At 39.0% G+C, this 22,460-nt stretch overlaps 1 protein-coding gene and 1 long non-coding RNA gene across 5 annotated transcripts in view; one reads left to right on the forward strand and one right to left on the reverse strand.

Annotated features, from left to right (window-relative positions):
• The window catches only part of LOC148108554 (uncharacterized), a 63,452-nt gene extending 55,120 nt beyond the window's left edge, over positions 1-8,332 (reverse strand). Inside the window, exon 1 of the long non-coding RNA XR_015727309.1 lies at positions 7,978-8,332. This is a non-coding gene — a long non-coding RNA (uncharacterized LOC148108554). The remainder of the gene's footprint in view (positions 1-7,977) is intronic.
• The window catches only part of NR6A1 (nuclear receptor subfamily 6 group A member 1), a 219,634-nt gene that overhangs the window by 93,368 nt on the left and 103,806 nt on the right, over positions 1-22,460 (forward strand). The window lies entirely within an intron of this gene.

The following is a 22,460-nucleotide window of genomic DNA, read 5'->3' on the forward strand; positions in this document are numbered from 1 at the left end:
TTGGACTGTCATTCCATGCCTCGACCCCTTTACTGTCTCCCCTGCAGAAATTATCTTGTTCTTAATCATCCATCAAAAGGAGACTGAGTTTTTGCATGAGATAGTGGTTTACCACAGATTTGAGTAATGGTCATTTGAAACCAGTGTATGTGTTTGAGGGTATTTCATTTCCTTACTGGTTTAAAAGCCATTAAGATCTTGTAGTTTAGTATATCTCTTTGCTTGAATCAAACACAGCTGAGAGTGTATTCTTCCATATTCTTATGGACTGTGTTAGTTCAGCTTCAACAGATGGCCAGGCACTTCCCTCAAATCACGGGGCTCATTCTCAGAGTTTCTCAGATCCCTACCATTTTTAAAATGATACGGCTTCTGGCCATGGTTATCCTAGTTTATAGCTTGTCAGCTTCATGAGGGCAGCTAATATATCTGTTTTGTTCATTACTCAACCTGGGTCTAGCAGTGTGTATAATACATATTGGGAACTTAATATTTGTTGGATAAATGACTAGAAAAAGAAGGCTGTGCTTGATCAGCATTTAGTAAGAACTCAGAAACACCTGCCTGCTGAGGAACCTTTCCTTTGGTTACCTTTTGTGATTTCTTTATGTATGCTAATGGCATCCATGGAAATCTTGCGATCTGATCTATCTTATCTATCTTTATGTAACTATCTTTCTTGTTTATTTAATCTATCCAATTAAGCAGTCCTGTAAAATCTTTTATGGTAACTAGGCTTTGCAGAGACTGAATTTGAATACACTCTGGCCAGTCCAAATTTCTCACCTCTAAGTGCTATAACTCTTTAGTCTCTAATATGAATGGTTTTTTTTTTGGACCACTGCTGGTAACAAGGACTCAGAAATGACTTGTTAAAAGTCACCTAGCTAGATAGTGGCTGAGCTAGGATTTGATGTCCTCTATCTAATCCAGTCCTTTTCTTGGAGACAAATCTACCTTTTCAGACGTCTGACTACACCACACTATCTCCCTTATAGTTCTTCTTCTTCATCTTTTTTTTTTTTTTTTTGAAAATCTACTTTCTCTAGTCTGAAAGGTTATGTGGCATGTCCAGTATTTTTCAGTTATTTGGGATTAAGAAACACCTACTATTTCTAGTTCTGCTGGATTATTTTCAACTTTAAAATGAATCTACAGATAGAGTAGGAAAACACTTACCCGGGAATTCCTTCCATGGCTTTGATTTTAAAAGTAATGAATTTTCTTTCCGTTACCTGCAGGAGGCTGTTTTCTTGATTGGGGCAGTATTTAAGAACTTTCATATTTTTGTTTTAATCACCAAGAAGAATGAGTAGAAATCTTATTCCAAAAAGAAATATTATTTCTTAATTTAAGGAAATGATTTTTATATATTCAACAGCATTAAATTAGTATCAGTATTAAATTATATTTTATAATATTAAAATCTGAGGTTCTACCTCACTTTTCAGAAAATTATCCTGTATTTATTCAATCAACTTATTTAATATTTGTTTCTATTTTAAAAGATTTATTTATTTCAAAGGTCTTATTTATTTGTCAGAGAGAGAAAGAGAGCGAGCACAAGCACTGGGGAGTGGCAGGCAGAGGGAGAAGCAGGTTCCCTGCTGAGCAAGGAGCCTGATATGGGACTTGATCCCAGGACCCTGGGATCATGACCTGAGCTGAAGGCAGACACTTAACTGACTGAGCCACCCAGGTGTCCCTATTTATTTATTTATTTTAAAGAGAGTGCAGGAGCAGGGAATGGCAGAGGTAGAGGGAGAGAGAGTCTTAAGCAGACTCTGCACTGAGCTCAGGGCCAAGGCCGGGCTTGATCTCATGACCCTGAGATCATGACCTGAGCCGAAACCAAGAGTTGGATGCCTAACTGACTGCACCACCGAGGTACCCCTAATATTTATGTTTTAAGACTTGAAACTCTTTGTGCAGTGTTGACAGCTTTTATTTTCATGTTTGTTTTAATTAAAATTTAAACAGAGAATTGTCTGTGCTATAAATCAGCCTGGAACCCTTCTCTTTCCATTCATGTTTGGGAAGAGTCAGACAATGAACTGGACTTTAAGACCTTACTGTGTTTTTATAGAATTGACATTTCCATGAGTGGTTTCCATGTGCCAGGATGTTCAAGATGTTTTATGTGTATGATCCTTTGTGTATGACCTTTAAAATGACTGGAAGGAAGGCTTTAATATTCATATCTTATGCATGAAGAGTCTGAGACAAAGAGAGGAATTGACTTATTCAGGATCGCATAATAAAAAAGTAGCAGAGCCAGGATTCTAACCCATGTTCACTTGACACTAAGACCCATGATTCTTGGACCTAGCAGGCATAGGATGGGTTGAGAATGACATCAGAATTTAAGAACCTCATATCCATGTTTATCATGTCCAGTTTATTTAATGGCAGATTTGGAAGTTAAGACATGATCATGAAGGAATCACTTGGATTTTTTCTTTTTTTATCCACTCAAGCCTTGGGGAGGCACCACTCATTGCATCTGGTCTTGACCAGATACCAAGTTCACAATAATTAAAGGCAATAAGGCATTGGGTGTTTTACCAGTTCATTATTACTATTATTATAATCTGAGTTACTTAAATGTTCCTTGAAAAAAAAGCCCCAGTCCAATACTTGGAAAAAAGATTTCTGTCTACAGTTTTCCTCTGTGCTTCAGGCATCTCAGCAAGGGCGAATGAGGCTTCTTATCATTGGATTTCTAAAATAATGCTTTCTGGGATGCCTGGGTGGCTTGGTCAGTTAAGCATCTGCCTTTGGCTTAGGTCATGATCCCAGGGTCATGGGATGGAGTCCTGCATCAAGCTCCTTGTTTTGCGGGGAGTCTGCTTCTCCTCCTCTCTCTGCCTGCTTCTCCCTCTGCCTGCCGCTCCCCCTGCTTGTGGTCTCTCTCTTTCTCTCTTTCTAACAAATAAATAAATAAAATCTTAAAAAAAAATAAAAATAACCTTTTCTATTTTGGTGAACAGGCATCAGGTTCTCTATTGGGAAGCCATTTTTTTAAATTCACCCAACAATGTATGCATCTCTTGCTAGAGTTTACTTTTTAGTTATAGAACACTGTCCTTCTATATAAAAACCTAAGTCTAGACCCATAAATATAAGACTCTGAACACACAGGGACCTTGCTGGTTATTTGAGTCAAGTATGACATGAGATTATTCTGGTAAAAAAGCCAGGCTGTATGGAGCAGTGTGGTCACATATTGGCAGGGGAAAGCTATCTGGCATACAAATATTTCCATTTTATTCCAGTTGATTTACTGAATGGCCAGTGTTAGTATTTTAGGATACCTAATTATGACAGCTTGCTTTGTGTGTTGAATAGTATTTGTCTATCTATAAGTAGTCACATTGTAAAGATTTAGGGGGGAAAATATGCTAATAAATAATAGCTACCCCTTTTAAAATTCCCACTACATGCCTGGCACCTTACTCTGGATGCTTTATATACTTTATCCTGAGTCCTTCCCTACCTCATGCAGGTTAGCTATTTCTCCATTTTGTAGATAAGGATACTAAATCTCAGAGAGGTGGATTAATTTGCCTAATATTCACTAGCTAGTAGGATAGGTACTCATAATCAAACCCAGGTCTGACTGATTTCAAGCCCCTTGTTCTTTGCTGTTCCATATTGTCCATGACAGTAATGTGAAGGAGACCATAGAATTACTTGCTTCATATGTTTAGGAAGAACTTTCTTTTTTCTTAATTTTAATTTTTTTTTTTAATGGGCTCCACACTGCCCAGTGAGGGCCTTGAAATTACTATCCTGAGATCAAGACCTAAGTTGATATAAAGGGTTAGACCCTTAACTGACTGAGCCACTCAGGTGCCCCTAGGAAGAACTTTTTGATACTAAGTACCATTCTGGAACATTTTAATTACTCTGGCCACTCTTACGTGTCTGCCACTACTGCCTTAATATTCTTCATAACCTCTTTATTATGGACCAAGAAAAAAAGAAACCTTTGGTATCAAAATGCTTTTTTTTTTTTTAAGATTTTATTTTTTTATTTGACAGAGATAGAGACAGCCAGAGAGAGAGGGAACACAAGCAGGGGGAGTGGGAGAGGAAGAAGCAGGCTCCCAGCGGAGGAGCCTGATATGGGGCTCGATCCCAGAACGCCAGGATCACGCCCTGAGCCGAAGGCAGACGCTTAATGACTGAGCCACCCAGGCACCCCTCAAAATGCTTTTTTACACCTATCTCAAGTATCATGGTGCTAGCTGCCTTGTCATACTTGTCATTATATTTTTATTATATTTTTTACTTAGAGGTGAATTTCTTTCATGTCCAGCTGAATGTGTAGTTGAAGGTAGGTGTTCTGGATTGAGCATAGTCTAGATTATTGCTGTCTAGTAGTACATTTTTTTTTTTTAAGATTTTATTTATTTAAGAGAGAGAGAGAGCATGAGTGGAAGGGAGGGGCAGAGGCAGAAGCAGACTCCCTACTAAGCAGGGAGCCCGATGCAGGGCTCAATCCCAGGACCCTGGGATCATGTCTTGAGCCGATGCAGACGCTTAACCGACTGAACCTTCCAGGTGCCCCCAGTAGTACTTTCTAATAGAAATATCCTATATCTGTGCTGTCCAATATGATAGCAGCTCATTACGTGGGATTATTGAGTGTTTGAAATGTGGCTAGCATGACTGAAGAAATGAATTTTTTGTTTTATTTAATTTTGATTAAATTCAAATAAAAATAGCCCATTTAGCTTGTGGCTACTGTATTGGACAGTAGCACAGCTTGAGGTCGTAACTAATGCTTGTGTTTGGTGGGTAATGATAGAATTTGAAGAGATCCAGTAATTGGTAGTTTAAAAGTTGCTGATTTGTTTTCCAACAGCATTAACTTTAGCAGGCATTCGTTTTAAGGCCATGGGACCAGAGTAGAACAGTTTGTATTTCCAAAGCACTTTTTGATAATTCATGATCTCATTTGATGAATATTTCAGGTATGATATCATTTAGGATTTGTGTCTGCTAATGGATCAGAGAATAAAGGCTGAAGAACAAAACCATTTATAACTTCCTTGTGTAGGGTCTCCTCCTGTTGAAATGGACACCATTCTGGCCTGTTGGTGCTCAGGTTGCAGCATGAAGGCCTGGATGGGAGCCTGTGCTCATTGATTGAGATTGGAGAATTACGTCTCTCCCCTCACCTAGAATGTCCATTAATTTTATTTTTTAGGTCTAAAGAGAGGGAGGTAGAGGCAATTTCTAAATCTAGCCATAGAACTACAGTAATTTGATAACCAACAAAAGAAAATGTAGTTTTCCTTTCTAATATGCCAAAATAAATCCTTAGGGCTTTAATTTTAGTTCTTTGTTTTTGGAAAATACAACTCAGAACTCAGAAATGTTCTGTATAAGATTAGTTTTTAAATTGATATGTATCTTCTTTTTTTTTTTTTTTTTTTAAAGATTTTATTCATTTATTTGACAGAGATAGAGACAGCCAGTGAGAGAGGGAACACAAGCAGGGGGAGTGGGAGAGGAAGAAGCAGGCTCATAGCGGAGGAGCCTGATGTGGGGCTCGATCCCATAACGCCGGACCACGTCCTGAGCCGAAGGCAGACGCCTAACCGCTGTGCCACCCAGGCGCCCCCTGATATGTATCTTCTGAAGAAACTTTTGATTGAATTAAATAATAGATTTTATATGATATTTTGAAGAAAAATTTGTTTCCCTGGAATCTTGATACATTTGGTTTCATTTTGATTGGTCTTATGAAATAATTTGTGAAAGATACTAGTTTTACTCTGTGTCACTTGTGTTACTAAGCATATTTTTTCTCTGACAATTTATTTATAAAATATTCTTCTCCTTTCTGTCAAAACTTACAACTAATCAACTCTGGATGCTTTTGATTTTTCTGACTGTGCCAGGGCATTGAATGAAGTTCCCTATAGTGAGAAAAGAGAGCACATGGGACTCGTGACTTTATGTACTCCAACAATAGAGCTTTTATGACATTGGAGGTGGTTAAAAAAGCTAGAAGTAGCTCTTAAACATGGCATCGCTGTGTTGCCTTTTTTTTTTTTTTTTTGTATTCTCAGAACTGCCAGGAGTGCATCGGGCCTGTAATTTCCTGTTCTCTGAATCCCCCATCTTTCTGCAGCTCCAAGCTTTGTGTCCCACAGCCTGTGACTCTGTGCTAACAAATCGCTATTGTCCAGTGGGGCGAATGGTGGCTGGAACTAAAGAATTGCTGTCTGGTTTCTATTCAAATCCAGGTAGTGAGATATATGAATGGACTTTTCGAATCGTCATGTGAATAATGTCTGCTCGGCATGAAGGCTCAGAGCCACACTAGGAAAGATTAACTCCTAGGCTGACCACTAACATCCTTTGTGGTAGGAGGTAGAAACATTCCCAAGTATCATTTTATTCACACTTAATTTTCCATTTTATCCTCCAGAAGTAGGGTTAACCATTCAATTATTTGGCTACTTTTCTACCAAGTTTTAGTGTTTCTGTTGATAATATGGAAGTCTGAGAAAATGCTAAGTTGTTTTTCACCTAGAACACTGTATTATTTTCTGTCAAAAGTTTTCTACCTTACATTTATTATGGCATAAAGTTCTCTTTATAGTATACATATAAAAATGAGAAAGAGCTGCTTTTTCCAAGAAACCAACCCTTGAAAATGCTTTTTAACCAATGAAGGGAAAAATCCTTTTTTTTTTTTTTTTTAGTGCATTCTACTTATTTGCATTTCCCCCCCGAAGTCCAAATTTATACAGAGAAAATAGAAACAACTTCAAATGCAGTATATTAACCAAACAAACAAGCCTTATTCAAATTAGGAACCAACTTAAGCATTTGTAAGTATAGCGGAATCAGGATTTTTTAAAATCAGATTTGGAAGCCAGACTCTAAGTCATAATTCTCATTTATCCTTGGGAAATTATTATTTTATCTTTGTCTTATATACCTGAAGAAATGTCCATAGGCTAGAAGGGCCATGCTTTTTTACACTCCTTCCATATCACAGGTACTATGGAGCGAAGAGCCTTTTATGTTTCTTTTTGTCTTAAACTCAGACAGCTTTGTAAGCAGTAGTGTGTAGATTACAAGAGTTAGACAAAAGCAGGCGCGACTGAGAAGAGTTGGGGGGGGGAGCTTGGGGCACTTCCTGTCACTCAACACATTCCAGATCACTAAAAAATTTCCACACCCTCTGCATTCCCTCTTGCCCACCCCAGATCCCAGTATTTTCTGATTCCATATGTTGTGGTATTTATCACACTCCTCTCTATCACTGGGCTCTGGCAAGACTCCTTCGGAGGAGATGCATTCCTTTAGATTGCACAAAGCATAGCTGGGAAAATGGCTGGCAGTTTCAGAATCTAGTCACGATCGCACGCATGAGCACCTCACACATCCATGCCCCTTTCCTCCCCCCCTCCCGCCCCTGCAGCTGGCTGACCTGTCTCACCCACTGCTGGCCTATCGAACGGCCAGGACTGTCTGGTTTTGGCTCATGCCTTTGTCCATGTCTGGCTTAGTTCCTCTCTGTCTACGCTTGCCACTACCCCCACCGCCCCAGGCAGCACAAGTGTTTGGCCACACAAAACTACAGATAGAAAAGGTGGTAAAAACTTCAAACTTTTTTCTCCAACAGTTTATTCTTTTGTGAATTTCTCCCTTTTTTAACTACGCTGTTTTAAGAAAACAAATACAAAATTAATTATCTAAAGGCAAAGAATGCAAAACAACCTTTGTGTTCCTTATAATAACTGACTTCATAACTCTCTCCAGCTGCGTTATGGGGTGTGTATAAAAAGCTTCTGTTCTGAGAACAAAGGAGCACGTGCAGAAATGAGACTAAAAAAATCCACTGACAGTATTTCACTACACAAATTACTTAAAAGATTTTAGTTAAGCTTCTCAACAGATTCAATGTTAAAATGGTTTTTAGTTTAAAAAAAAAAAATTGAAAGTGCTTACCCAGTAAAAGAACCGAAGTAGTCCTGAACTGTTACGTAAGACTTTTTACAGTTGGATCTTTGTCAAAAGGGGGTGGGGGTGATGGGAGAAAGCAGCAACAACAATCAAAAAAGTTCGAGCTGCTGTGGCTAGAGGACAACTTCTGTGTTTCCAGATAGGATTCTTGCTGTAGAAATGGAACTTCCAGCCAGCACAGCATCCTGTCCCGGTAGAGAAATGAATTTGTCAGTAAAAAAAAATTAGATGCTGGAACCCAGGCTAGACGAGGTATTGAACCGCGCCAGATTTCCTTGCAGCCCTGTCTGCTCAGCTCGCATTGAACTATATATGACCCAGATGATGGACAGAAGCACATTCAGTCATGTGCACTCTGGAAGAAAGCGGATTTGCTGGTCCCTGGCAGTGCAGGGGTTTGTCTTCTGATTGGGCTGTGCCCTGATCAGTGAAATGTGAAGCCCTCACCATTCAGAGGCCGTAATTCAGGACTGGCAGTTTGAGTGTCTGGCTGCCTCTGGTCACTGAGAGAGACTTTGAAGGTGTTGCTTTTGTTTGGTGGCATTACCCACCCAGAGGTTGCTTACACCTATGTACTAGTGTCAGGAACAATGCTAGTCTTTCTGAAATGCAAGAAGGCAGCCGGCTTTGCCTGAACCTTGTCATCTTATTGTTGATGAACTTGGCCCAAACTTAAACCAATTATTTGATGTGAGGATTGCTGTGATCCTAACCAAGGCTTATGTCCACACTACACCCTGGCCTTTATTTTAGGGTTTGATAAGGTAAAAATAGAAGTGCGTTTGACTTCCCAGATGATATAAATTGCTCTTAATGAAAATTAGATGGATGGGTAGCAGAGAAGTTAAGTTTTGGATTCTGGAGTCTTTGAACATACTAGGAAGAAGCTTTATCTCTTATTATCTCCTTTGTGAAGTTGTCACTCTTATCCCAGTCCTTAGTCACATAGCGCACTGCTGGGGGGAAGCTTCCAAAGTGTAGACCCCACTGAGCTGTGACATAGCCTTTAATCATGCAAGACAGCCAGAGTCTACCCTCTCCAGTCTGTCTGAAGTAGGGTCCTTGGGATTTATTTCCCATCTTTCTGGGCCACTAGGAATCCAGGTCATTGTATAGTACCGTCAGTTGTGACATTTTTGTTTAGTATATAAAAGTTGCTTTGTTTCATGCAAATTAGCATGATTTTTTTTTTTTTTTTAAAGATTTCATCCATTTATTTGAGAGAGAGACAGCCAGAGAGAGAGGGAACACAAGCAGGGGAAGTGGGAGAGGAAGAAGCAGGCTCCCAGCGGAAGAGCCTGACGTGGGGCTCGATCCCATAACGCCGGGATCACGCCCTGAGCCGAAGGCAGACGCCCAACGACTGAGCCACCCAGGCGCCTCTGATTTTTTTTTTTTTTTAATTTCAGGCAGTAAAGTTGTGTTATGAGACCTTGGTACTGATATATGAAATCCACTCCACATGGGCCAGTCATTTTTTTTCTGGGGACTTATCTCTTTAGGAATTAGTTTATATAATCCTTACCTGGCTTTTAGATATACAATACTTCGATTTATTTTTCGTTTCTTACACTTGTAGAAATAAAACTGTAGTCACTGTATAGCAATCGTCTATTTTGCTGTAAATTCTGGGTTTGGATGTTTGTGCACTTGTGGTTTCTTAGGTGTTGACTACATTATAACAGGGTCCTATGTTTGAGGACTGCCCCGAAATTCTTCTCATGTCTTAACCTGGGAAAGGCTGTCTTGATATGCTACCAGATACAAGAATGACCAAAGTCAGAGAACAGGGGATGCATGCTGTCTCTCTTTCTGTTAAGTTGTAGGACAATTATTCTTTTTTAAATTGTGGTAAAATATACATAACATTTACCATTTTAACCATTTTTAACTTTACAGTTCTGTAGTATTAAGTACATTCACATTGTTGTGCAGTCATCACTACCATCCGTTATCAGAACTTTTCATCTTTTTCCCTAATTGAAACTCTGTATATAACACTAACTTCCTATTCTTCCCTCCCCCCAGCTCCTGGCAACCACATTTCTACTTTCTGTCTCTATGAATTTGACTACTCAAAATATCTCATATAAGTAGAATCATACATGCTTGTCTTTTTATGACTGCCTTACTTCACTTTGCATAATGTCCCCTGTGCTCATACATGTTATCGCATGTGTTAGAATTTCCTTCCTTTTTAAAGGCTGAATGATATTCCATTGTATATATACCACATTTTATTTATCCTTTCATCTCTCAATGAATACTAGTTGCTTCTACCTTTTGGCTGTTAAGACATTCTTTTTTTTTTTTTTTTTTTTTTTTTAAGATTTTATTTATTCATTTGACAGAGAGAGAGAGAGACAGCCAGCAAGAGAGGGAACACAAGCAGGGGAAGTGGGAGAAGAAGAAGCAGGCTCCCAGCAGAGCAGGGAGCCCGACACGGGGCTCAATCCCAGGACTCTGGGATCATGCCCTGAGCCGAAGGCAGATGCTTAACAACTGAGCCACCCAGGCACCCCTGAGACAATCATTCTTGACCATTCCTCTTACAGTCTTACTAGGGCTTCTTTCAGAGCTGCTCTGACCCATCTCAGAAGCGATTCCATTTTATAAATTAGAAGCGTTTTGATATACCCCTCAATTCTAGAGACTAACCAGGCCCTAATATCAGGCTAGAGAAGGGCAGATTTGTTTCAGCCTTCCTGGCTGAGATAATAGATACTGCACTCCTAGTAATTCTTTTATACTTTTTGTTTATGGGTTTATCTTTCCTATTACACTTTCAGCTCTTCATGGTCAGGGACTATAGCCAGTTTCTCTTGAATTGTGCCTGCGCCCCTGTGTAGACTCAGGACCTATAACAAAGTAGACATTAATATTAATTGGAAAAAAGAGAAATGAACGAATAATAATAATTTTTACTGGGTTTTATTATGTATCAGACACTGTGATGGGTATTTTATGTATGTAACCTTATCTAATTTTCAAAATAACCCTATGGTATAAGTGCCATTACCTTCATTTAACAGATAAGGGAACTTGGCTAAGGCCTCACAGCATGTAGAAGATATAATGGGGATTTGAACCCTTGTCTCTTTCAGCTCCAGATCCATTATGCTAGAGGCTAATTTCATAGTCTTCATAGGTGATGATCAGTGGGTTTTAGCCTAAGCATTGATTCCAAGTCAAATATTCTTGGACGTAAGGAGCTATAGCCCTGTGATAGATACAGTTCATGAGTAGATACTCAGAGGAAAGCTTGGCACATTAATAACTTGGACCTTTTATAGATATTTAGCTGAACAACTGCTTGTTGAACTCAGTTCACAGATATTCCTGTGTATGAAAATTCTTCCTCATATTATTTTGAAAGTGAAGTTAAATGGAATATACTGGAATGAATGCATTGATGTTCTTCATTTTTCATTTGACAGATGCACACCCATAAACATTGTATAGGTATACATATACCATATGTTTATGGTGTATATATGTGTATATGTATATAAGTGAGTGAGTAAAATCTAGGTGCTAAGCAGAGGTCAAGAACAAAACAGAGGGGCGCCTGGGTGGCTCAGTCATAAAGCGTCTGCCTTCGGCTCAGGGTGTGATCCCAGAGTCCTGGGATCGAGCCCCACATCAGGTTCCTCTGCTGGGAGGCTGCTTCTTCCTCTCCCACTCCCCCTGCCTGTGTTCCCTTTCTCGCTGGCTGTCTCTCTCTCTCTGTCAAATAAATAAATAAAATCTTAAAAAAAAAAAAAAAAAAAAGAACAAAACAGAAAAGATTCTTTTTTTTTTTTTTTAAAGATTTTATTTATTTGAGAGAGAGAAAGCGAGAGACAGCGCTCGAGCAGAGGGGGATGGTCAGAGGGAGACGCAGAGTCCCTGCTGAGCAGGGAGTCCTGATGCAGGGCTTGATCCCAGGACCCTGGGATCCTGACCTGAGCCAAAGGCAGACACTTAACTGACTGAGCCACCCAGGCTCCCCCAGAAAAGATTCTTACGGAACTTATATTCTAGTGAGAAAACAGAAAATAAGTTAACAAAGTAAAATGAAGTAAAACAGAAAAGCATGCTGTGAAGAAAATAAAATAAGGAATCTGAAATTGACCAGTGAAAAGGAACTTTCTCAGTATTTTTAAATAAGGTTGTATTCAGATATTCTGATTCTGATAAGGTTAATTGCTAATACTTGGCCCACATTATTTTTTCAAATTCTCAAATACTCTGAAAAAAACAGAAGATAACATTATACACACCTACCTGATAGTCTCATTTTATAAAGGCCAGTGGCTTTCAGTTTTTTGACCATTATCCACTGTAAGAAAGATTTTATATTACAATTCATTATACACATATTTGTGTATACCTGCATATCAATATATATATATACCTGAAACCATAGTTTCATGGAATAGTACTTGTCCTTATTACCCTTATTACATGTAGTGTCATTTTTACTTCAAAAGAAATGTTATTTGCAAGCCACTAAATTGGTTTTACAACCCATTCAAGGGGCAACCTGAACTTTAAAAAATACTATAGGTGAGAAAACGGAGGCTCTGAGAAGTTATGACTTGTTCAGTGTCACATAGCAAGGAAGCGGCAGAGCTAGGACTTGAATCAAAGCTTGATTCCAAAGCCTTTATTTGTTTTGCCACATTATATAGCTTCCCTAGTGGTACTAACCTTTAATGAAACTGAACAACAACAATAAACCACAAATGACCTAGCAGAGGCTACAGGAAGGAGCAAAAATAGTCTTCCTCTGATCGTTGCCTCTGCATTTTTCAAAGAGCTGTTGGCAACTTGGAGTTGTCTGTCCATATCTTAAACAGAATGCAGTTGATAGTACTCATTAGTAATGCTGGGAACCCACAGATTCCCAAAGCATTTGTATCTCATTACTTAGCGTAGCCCTGAGCTAATCGTGGTTCTTAAAATAATAGCGGTGTATCCTGAATGTGAGAGTGTGGCCTTCAAAAGTGAGGTGTTGCAGTGTGACTTGGAGTCAGGACTCATATATCGGAAAAGATACTTAGAGTCTGAGTTCAGCCCTGTCCTCTCTAACCTGACTGTGGTACTGGTTAATTTTGTGGAAAGGAAAAATCATGCCCTTCTTTCTCCCTGGAGCACAAGGCTATATCAAAGGGAGAAGGAAGGAGAATTAATGCCTTTTGTCTACTATGAGCCATGCACTGTACTCTGGGCACTTCTGACATGGGTTTTTAATTCTCACAAGAGTTTTGTGAGTGGAATGTTGTTTTCCCTATTTTGCAGAAAAAAAATGTTGAGAGAACAGATAATTCTTTTTTTTTTTTAAGATTTTATCTATTTGAGAGAGAGAGAGAGCACACACACAGGGAGAGGAAGAGAGAGATGCAGACTCCCTGCTGAGCAGGGAGTCTGACCTAGGGCTCTATCTCAGGACCCTGGGATCATGACCTGAACCAATGGCAGATGCTTAACTGACTGAACTACCCAGGCGCCCTGAGAAGAAATGATTCTTAAGAATCACAATCAGGTAGTGGCTGAGGCTGGTACAGGAACTGTACTATATCTTAACTTTAAAAATCATACCCTTCACCTTAGAGCTAAATGAGAGCTCCAAACTAATGAGACTGTGTAGATGGGACATTTCTAGGCCTTGGAAATGAGTCATGTCATAAGACAGAAGCCTGTGAAAACCTAAGAGTGTGGAAATACAGCTGCTTTCTTACTCCTGTACAATGTGGGGTTTGCTTTGCTAGTTTTTAGTCTTCATGAAGGGGCTTTTCAGTGAAAAACAGGTGTTTAATCTGCTCGTTTCCATTATTCACTAGCTGGATTATATTTTTCTCCTTTTTCTGCCATGACTTGGACATAGTTTTTTGTTTTTGTTTTTTTTCCTTTAAGGGCTTAAATTGGGTTGGCTTTCCAAAGCTGCTGGGCCTCCTTTATTTCTTGGATAAGCAAAAATAGTCAGATGCTTAAGTCTGTTAGGGAGAAGGGTAAAATCACGTGGGCAGGATTGGATTTAAGGCACAGAGCATAAACCATTACTCCTATGGCTGCAGGAATATGCTCATTTTTTTGTGAAAAAGAGACTGACACAATAATGTTAATCATTTGATTTTATAATTAAAGCCAAGGATTTTGGATAATTTCTTTGGATACATATATCTGAAGGCCTATTTTTTTCTCTTCCATCTTGTCTTTCCATGCATCATATCAAGGGTAAAGATGGCAATGTAGATTAGACAGAAAGAGACAGGGGCGCCTGGGTGGCACAGCGGTTAAGCGTCTGCCTTCGGCTCAGGGCGTGATCCCGGCGTTATGGGATCGAGCCCCACATCAGGCTCCTCTGCTATGAGCCTGCTTCTTCCTCTCCCACTCCCCCTGCTTGTGTTCCCTCTCTCCCTGGCTGTCTCTATCTCTGTCGAATAAATAAATAAAATCTTTAAAAAAAAAAAAAAAGAAAGAAAGAGATAGGAACCACCATGGGCCAGACCCTATGGTAGGTGCTTTGCGAAACTGTTACTTTGAATTCTTACAGTATTCTTATTAAATTTGTATTGCCATTTCCTCTTTTAAAAAAAAAAAAAGATTTTATTTATTTATTTGACAGAGAGAGACATCAAGAGAGGGAACACAAGCAAGGGAAGTGTGAGAGGGAGAAACAGACTTCCTGCCCAGCAGGGAACCCGATGCGGGGCTTGATCCCAGGACCCCGAGATCATGACCTGAGCCGAAGGCATATGCTTAACCCACTGAGCCACCCAGGTGTCCCCCATTTCCTCTTTTATATAAATGAGGAAACTGAGATGTGGAGAAGTTAAGTACTGTTTTAGGATTCAGAAGACAGAACCGGTAATCTAACTCAGATTTTTTATGGGTTGTTTTGTTTTTGTGGCTCCAAAGCTTGCTCGCTTTCTCTCTTTTTTTTTTTAAGATTTTATTTATTTATTTATTTGACAGAGCACAAGCAGGGGGAGCAACAGGCAGAGGGAGAGAGAGAAGCAGACTCTCCACTGAGCAGGAAGCCCAATGTGGGGCTCAATCCCAGGGTCCTGGGATCATGACCTGAGCTGAAAGCAGACGCTTAACGAACTGAGCCACCCAGGCGTCCAAAGTCCTCTCTTATTATTACCTGTTTACGGTCTTCACTAAAGCACTTCCATTTACTCTCAAGGGCATTGCCAGGGTTCAGAAAATGTTGGCAGTGATTATATCCCTTAGGACAGGCTTTTTCAGAGTTGGGTTATGGTGACTTCATCATTTAAAATTCAGGCCACCAAGGGGCACCTGAGTGGCTCAGTCAGTTAAATGTCCCAACTTTTTATTTCAGCTCAGGTCATGATCGGGTCATGATCTCAGGGGTGTGAGATTGAACATGAGATCGAGCCCCACCTTGGGCTCTGTCCTGGGCGTGGAGCCTGCTTAAGATTCCATCTCTCGGGGCACCTGGGTGGCTCAGTCATTAAGTGTCTGCCTTTGGCTCGGGTCAGGATCCCAGGGTCCTGGGATCAAGTCCCACATCCGCTTCCCGCTCAGCGAGGAGCCTGCTTCTCCACCTCCCTCTGCCTGCTGTTCCCCTTACTTGTGTTTGCTCTCTGTCAAATAAATAAATAAAATCTTTAAAAAAAAAAAGATTCCCTCTCTCCCTCTCCATCCACCCCTCCCCCCTCTAAAAAAATTCAGGCCATCAGAATCTTAAGGAGCTGATTATAACAACATGGATTGACACAGGACCATTGAGACCACTTTGGTCTGATTTCCTATTTGTGGTGGCTTCTACTAGGCCTCTCTAAGCAACTCTATTAACCTTTTATATAAAGTTCTTGTCCAGGAGATATGTGACAACAAAATTAACACACTTTCTAGAAGTTTACGTGTTCACCATTCCAGTTAAAATCACAAGTGCCCAGGGGCACCTGGGTGGCTCAGCCGTTAAGTGTCCGCCTTCGGCTCCGGTCATGATCCCAGGGTCCTGGGATAGAGCCCCGCATTGGGCCCCTGCTCGGCAGGAAGTCTGTTTCTCCCTCTCACACTCCCCTTGCTTGTGTTCCCTCTCTCGATGTCTCTCTCTGTCAAATAAATAAATAAAATCTTTAAAAAAATAAAAATAAAATCACAAGTGCCCATTGATTTAGATGGCAGAGGTTTAGTAAGCAATTTTTAGGGAGTCTTTTTTTTTTTTTAATGATTTTTTATTATATTATGTTAGTCACCATACAGTACATCCCCGGTTTCCGATGTAAGGTAGGGAGTCTTTTTTAATGTAAACATTTCTGAATATATAGTTTTCTTCTGTATAAAAATTATAACCTCTCATTTTTCTTTAGGCTTCTAAAGGCAGTAACTATTAATACTTGAAAACAGAAAATTGGTATTTTTTCTTTCGTACATATTTTAATTAATACATTTTATTTTTTAGAGCGGTTTTTTTTTCTTTTTAAGATTTTATTTATTTATTTGACAGAGAGACAGCCAGCGAGAGAGGGAACACAAGCAGGGGGAGTGGGAGAGGAAGAAGCAGGCTCCCAGTGGAGGAGCCTGATGCGGGGCTCGATCCCAGGGATCGGGGATCACGCCCTAAGCCGAAGTCTTAACAACTGAGCCACCCAGGCGCCCCTAGAGCAGTTTTAAGTTCATTTCAAAATTGAGTGTAAAGTACAGAGAGTTCTCATATACCCCCTGTCCCCAGCATGAGTAACCTCCCCCACTGTCAACATCAAGCACCAGAGTGGTGCAGTTGTTCCAACTGATGAACCTGTACTGACACATCATTATCACTCAAAATCCATAGTTTACTTTAGGGTTCACTCTTGGTGTTGTGCATTCTGTGGATTTTGACAAATGTATAATGACATGTATTACCATTTCAGTATTGTACAAAATTGTTTCACTGCCTTAAAAATGCTCTGTGTTCTGCCTGTTCATTTCTCTCTCCCTCCTAACAACTGGCAACTACTGATATTTTTACTGACTCCCCCATAGTTTTGCCTTTTCTAGATGTCATACAGTTGGAATCATATAGTAAGTATGTGACCTTTTTTGATTGGCTTCTTTCAATTACTGATAGGCATTTTAAGTTTTTTCCATGTCTTTTTATGGCTTGATAGCTTATTTATTTTTATCAATGAGTAATATTCCATTGTCTGGATACACCAGTTTATCCATTCACCTACTAAAAGACATCTTGATTACTTCCAAGCTTTGGCAATTATGACTAAAGCTGCTGTAAGCATCTATGAGCAAGTTTTTGTGTGGATGTAAATTTTCAGTTCATTTAATTTAATACCAAGGAGTATAACTGCTGGATTGTACGGTATGAAGATGTTTGGGTTTTTGTTTTTTTTTTTGAAACTGCCAAACTGTCTTCAAAAAGTGGCTATACCAGGGGCGCCTGGGTGGCTCAGTCAGTTAAGCATATGCCTTCGGCTCAGGTCATGATCCCAGAATCAGCAGGGAGTTGACTTCTCCCTCCCCCTCTGTCCCCACCCCTGCCCCTGCTCATGCTCTCTCTCTCTCTCTCAAATAAATAAATAAAGCCTTTAAAAAAAAAAAAAAGTGGCTATACCAGTTTGCATTCTGGAGTATTTCTTCTTCCATCTCCTCATCGGCATTTGGTAATAGTCAGTATTTTGGATTTTGGTGTTTTGGATAATAGGTGTATAATGATATTTCATTGTTTTAATTTGCAGTTCTGTAATGACATACAGTGTTGAGCATCTTTTCTTTTGCTTTCTTGCCATCTGAATATCTTCTTTGGTGAGGTATCCGTTCAAGTCTTTTGCCTATTTTTTAGTTGGATGGTCATTTTCTTATTGTTGAGTTTTAAGAGTTTCTTTTATATCTTAGATAACAGTCTTTCATCAAATGTGTCTTGTGCAAGTATTTCCTTCTAGTCTGTGGATTGTCTTCTCATTCTCTTGATATTGTCTTTTGCAGACCAGAAGTTTTTATTTTTAATGAAGCCTAGCTTATCAGTGATTTCTTTCATGGATCATGCTTTTGGTCATTGTCATACCCAAGGTCATCTAGGTTTTCTCCTATGTTATCTTCTAGGAGTTTCATAGTTTTTGCGTTTGACATTTAGGCCTGTGCTTCATTTTGACTTAACTTTTGTGAAAGGTGTAAGGTCTTTGTGTAGATTCATTTTTCTACATGTGGATATTCAGTTGTTCTGTCACCATTTGTTGAAAAGACTATTTTTGTTCCATTGTATTGCCTTCACTTTTGTCATAGATCAGTTGACTGTATTTATGTTGGTCTATTTCTGGGCTCTCTCTTCTTTTCCACTGATCTATTTGTCTGTTCTTTTCCCAGTATCACACTGTCTTAATTACTGGATCTTTGCAGTAATTCTTGAAATCAGATAGTCTTCTGACTTTGTTCTTCTCCTTCAGTATTGGTAGTGTTGGCTATCCTGGGTCTTTTGCATCCCCATATGAACTTTAGAATCATTTTGTCAGTACCCACAAAATAATTTGCTGTTTTGGTTTTTTTTCTTTTTAAAGATTTTATTTATTCATTTGACAGAGAGAGAGAGAGGAAGCACAAGCAGGGAGAGCAGCAGAGGGAGAGGGAGAAACAGACTCTCTGCTGTGCAGGGAGTCTGATGCAGGGCTTGATCCCAGAACCCTGGGATCATGACCTGAACCAAAGGCAGATGCTTAACTGATGGAGCCACCCAGGTCCTTGTTTGTTTGTTTGTTTGTTTGTTTGTTTGTTTTAAGATTTCTTTACCTATTTTAGAGAGAGTGGAGGGAGGGGCAGAGGAGGAGAATCCCCAAGCAGACTCCCTGCTGAGCACAGAGCCTGAGGGGGGGCTTAGTCCCACCACCCATGAGATCACAATCTGAGCCAAAACCAAGAATCAGACACGACACTCAACTGAGTGAGCCACCCTGGCACCCCTTGCTGGGGTTTTGGTTGGGGATTATGTTGAATCTATAAATCAAGGTGGGAAGAACTGGCATCTTCACAATATTGATTCCTCTTATCCATGAACATTGAATATATCCCTGTTTATGTAGTACTTTGTTATTTTTTCATCAGAATTTTGTAATTTTCTTCATATAGATCCTGTACATATTTTGTTAGGTTTAATACCTAAATGTTTCATTTTGGGGGGAGTGCTAATATAAATGGTAATGTATTTTTAATTTCAAATACCACTTGTTCAGTGCTGGTATATAGGAAAGCAATTGTCCTATTTATTAACCTTGTATCCCTTTTTTTTTTTTAAGATTTTATTTATTTGACACAGAGAGAGAGTGGGAGAGGCAAGCACAAGCAGGGGGAGCGGCAGGCAGGGGAGAAGCAGGCTCCCTGCTGAGCAAGGAGCAGGATGTGGGGCTCAATCCCAGGACCCTGGGATTATGACCTGAGCCAAAGGCAGCTGCTTAACGGACTGAGCCACCCAGATGCCCCTTAACCTTGTATCCTGCAACCTTGTTATCACTGCTTATTAATTCTAGGAGTTTGGGGATTTGTGTGTGTGTGTGTGTGTGTGTGTGTGTGTAGATTTTTTCAGATTTTCTACATAGACTGTCATGTCATCTATGAACAAAGACATTTTTATTTCCTTTCCAATCTGTATACCTTTTATTTCCTTTTCTAGTCTTATTACATTAGCTGGGACTTCCAGTACCATGTCAAAAAGCAGTGGTGAAGGGGGACATCCTTGCATTGTTCCTGATCCTAGCAGGAAAGCTGTAGATTTTCTTGATCAAATTAAGGAAGTTCCCCACAATTCCTAATTTACTGAGTTTTAGTAGGAATGGATGTTGGATTTTGTCATGCTTTTTCCACATCTATTGATATGATCACATGATTTTTCTTCTTTAGCCTGTTGATAGGATAGATTATGTTAATTGATTTTTAAATGTTGAACCAGCCTTATAAACCTGGAATAAACCCCACTTGGTTGTGACGTATAATTTTTCTTTACATTGTTGGATTCCAATTGCTAATACTTTGTTAAGGAGTTTTGCATCTGTATTAATGAGAAGTATTGGTTTGGAGTTTTTTATAAGGTCTTGGTCTGTTTTGTTATTGGCATAATGCTGGCCTCATGTAATGAGTTAAGAAATACTTGCTCTACTTCTAAATCTCTTGTATATTCTGGAAAAGATTATAGGGAATCTTTAATTGGGGGAAGGTTATTAAATATTGATTCAATTTCTTTAATAGATAAAGGCCTATTCAGATTATCTATTGCTTCTTGTGTTTGTTTTGGCAGATTTTGTCTTCAAGGAATTGATCCATTTCATCTAGGTTATCAAATTTGTGGGCATAGAATTGTTCATAGTATTTCTTTATTATCTTTCTAATATCCATGAGATCTGTACTGGTATTATACTCTCTTTCATTTCTGCTCTTAGTAAGTTGTGCTTTCTCTCTTTTTTTCTTAGCCTAGATAGAGGCTTATTGATTTTATTTATCTTTCCAAAGAACTTGCTTTTGGTTTTATTGATTTTCTCTATTGATTTCTTGTTTTCAATTTCATTGATTGTTTTTCTAGTTTTTATTATCTTTTACTTGTTTTGGATTTAATTTGCTTTCCTTTTTCTAGTTTCCTAACATGGAAGCTTAGATAATTGATATTAAATCTTTCTTTTTTTCCTAATATATAAATTTAGTGCTGTAAATTTCCCTTTAGCATTGTTTTTGATGCAATCTACAAATTTTGATAAGTTGTATTTTCTAAATGTTTTTCAAAATTTCTCTTGAGTTTTCTTCTTTGACTCACGTGTTATTTAGAACTGTGTTGTTTAATCTCCAAGTATATGGGGATTTCCCAGCTATCTTGCTGTTATTGATTTCTATTTTAATTCCATTGTGATCTGAGAGCAGATATTGAATGATGGTTTCTATTCTTTTAAATTTGTTAAAGTTTGTTTTGTGGCCCAGAATGTGGTCTGTCTTGGTGAATGTTCCATATGAGCTTGAGAAGAATATGTAATCTGCTCTTGTTGGATGAAGTGGTTTATAGATGTCAATCAAACCCAGTTGATTTATAGTGCAGTTGAAATCAACTGTGTCCTTACTGATTTTATGGCTTTTGGATATGTACATTTCTTTTCTTTTCTTTTCTTTTCTTTTTTCTTAAGATTTTATTTATTTATTTGAGAGAAAGAGAGAGCATGAGCAGAGAGAGGGAGAAGCAGACTCCTGTTGAGAAAGGAGCCCAATGCAGGTTTCAGTCCCAGGACCCTGAGATCATGACCCGAGCCAAAAGCAGATGCTCAACCAACTGAGCCACCCAGGCGTCCCTGGATATGTCCATTTCTGAAAGAGAGGTGTTAAAGTCTCCACTACAATAGTGAATTCACCAATTTCTCATTGCAGTTCCATCATTTTTTACCTTACGTATTTCGACACTATTGTTAGGTGCATATCTAAAAAGGATCGTTATGGTATCTTAGAATATTGACCCTTTATCATTATATAATGTTTCTCCTCATTCTGGATAACGCTTCTTGCTCTGAAATCTGCTTTGTCTAAAATTAATATAGCTAGCTACTCCTGTTTTCTTTGGATTGGTGTTACTATGCTGTATCTTTGCTCATCCCTTTACTTTCAGTCTGTATATGGGTTTCTTCTGGCCAACATATTGTTGGATCTTGTTTTTGGATCCACTCTGACAATCTCTGTCTTTTAATTAGTATATATTTTTTGAGGGCGGGGAGAGGTAGAGGGAGAGGGAAAGAGAGTCTTAAGCAGACTCCAGACCCAGTGTGGAGCCTGATGTAAGGCTCAACCTCACAACCCTGAGATCATGACCTGAGCTGAAATCAAGTTGCACGCTTAGCTTACTGAGCCAGCCAGGTGCCCCATTAATTAGTATATTTAAACGTTGATATTTAACGTGATAATTGATATAGTTGGATTAATATCTACCTATTTGTTACTGTTTTCTATCTGTTGTCCTTGTTCTTTGTTCCTGTTTTTGTCTTCCACACATTTTCTGCCTTTTTAGTTTTAATTGAGCATTTCATGATTCTATTTTCTTTCCTTTCTTAGCATAGCAATTATATTTCTTTTTTTTACTTTTTTTTTTTTTTGGTGGTTGCCCAAGAGTTTGTAATATACATTTACAGCTAATCCAAGTCAGCTTTCAAATAACGCTATACTGTTTCACAGGTAGTGTGCATACCTTATAACAAAATATCCCTAATTCTTCCCCACATACTTTATAACAAAATATTCCTAATTCCTCCCTCCCATCCCTTATATCATTTTTGTAGTTCATTTTAAATGTTACACATAAATATACATAATAGAATGCATTGTTGCTATTATTACTTTGATCAAACTGGTATCTGTTAGAACATTTAAGAAAAGAAAAATAGGGGCGCCTGGGTGGCTCTGTCAGTTAGACGTCTGAATTTTGATCTCAGCTCAGGTCTTGAACTCAGGATCATTAATTCAGGCCCTGCATTGGGCTCCATGCTGGGTGTGGAGCCCTCTTAGAA

The sequence above is a fragment of the Ursus americanus genome, chromosome 18, assembly GCF_024610735.1.
Source record: "Ursus americanus isolate L20-20 chromosome 18, mUrsAme1.1.p, whole genome shotgun sequence".
Taxonomy (NCBI): domain Eukaryota; kingdom Metazoa; phylum Chordata; class Mammalia; order Carnivora; family Ursidae; genus Ursus; species Ursus americanus.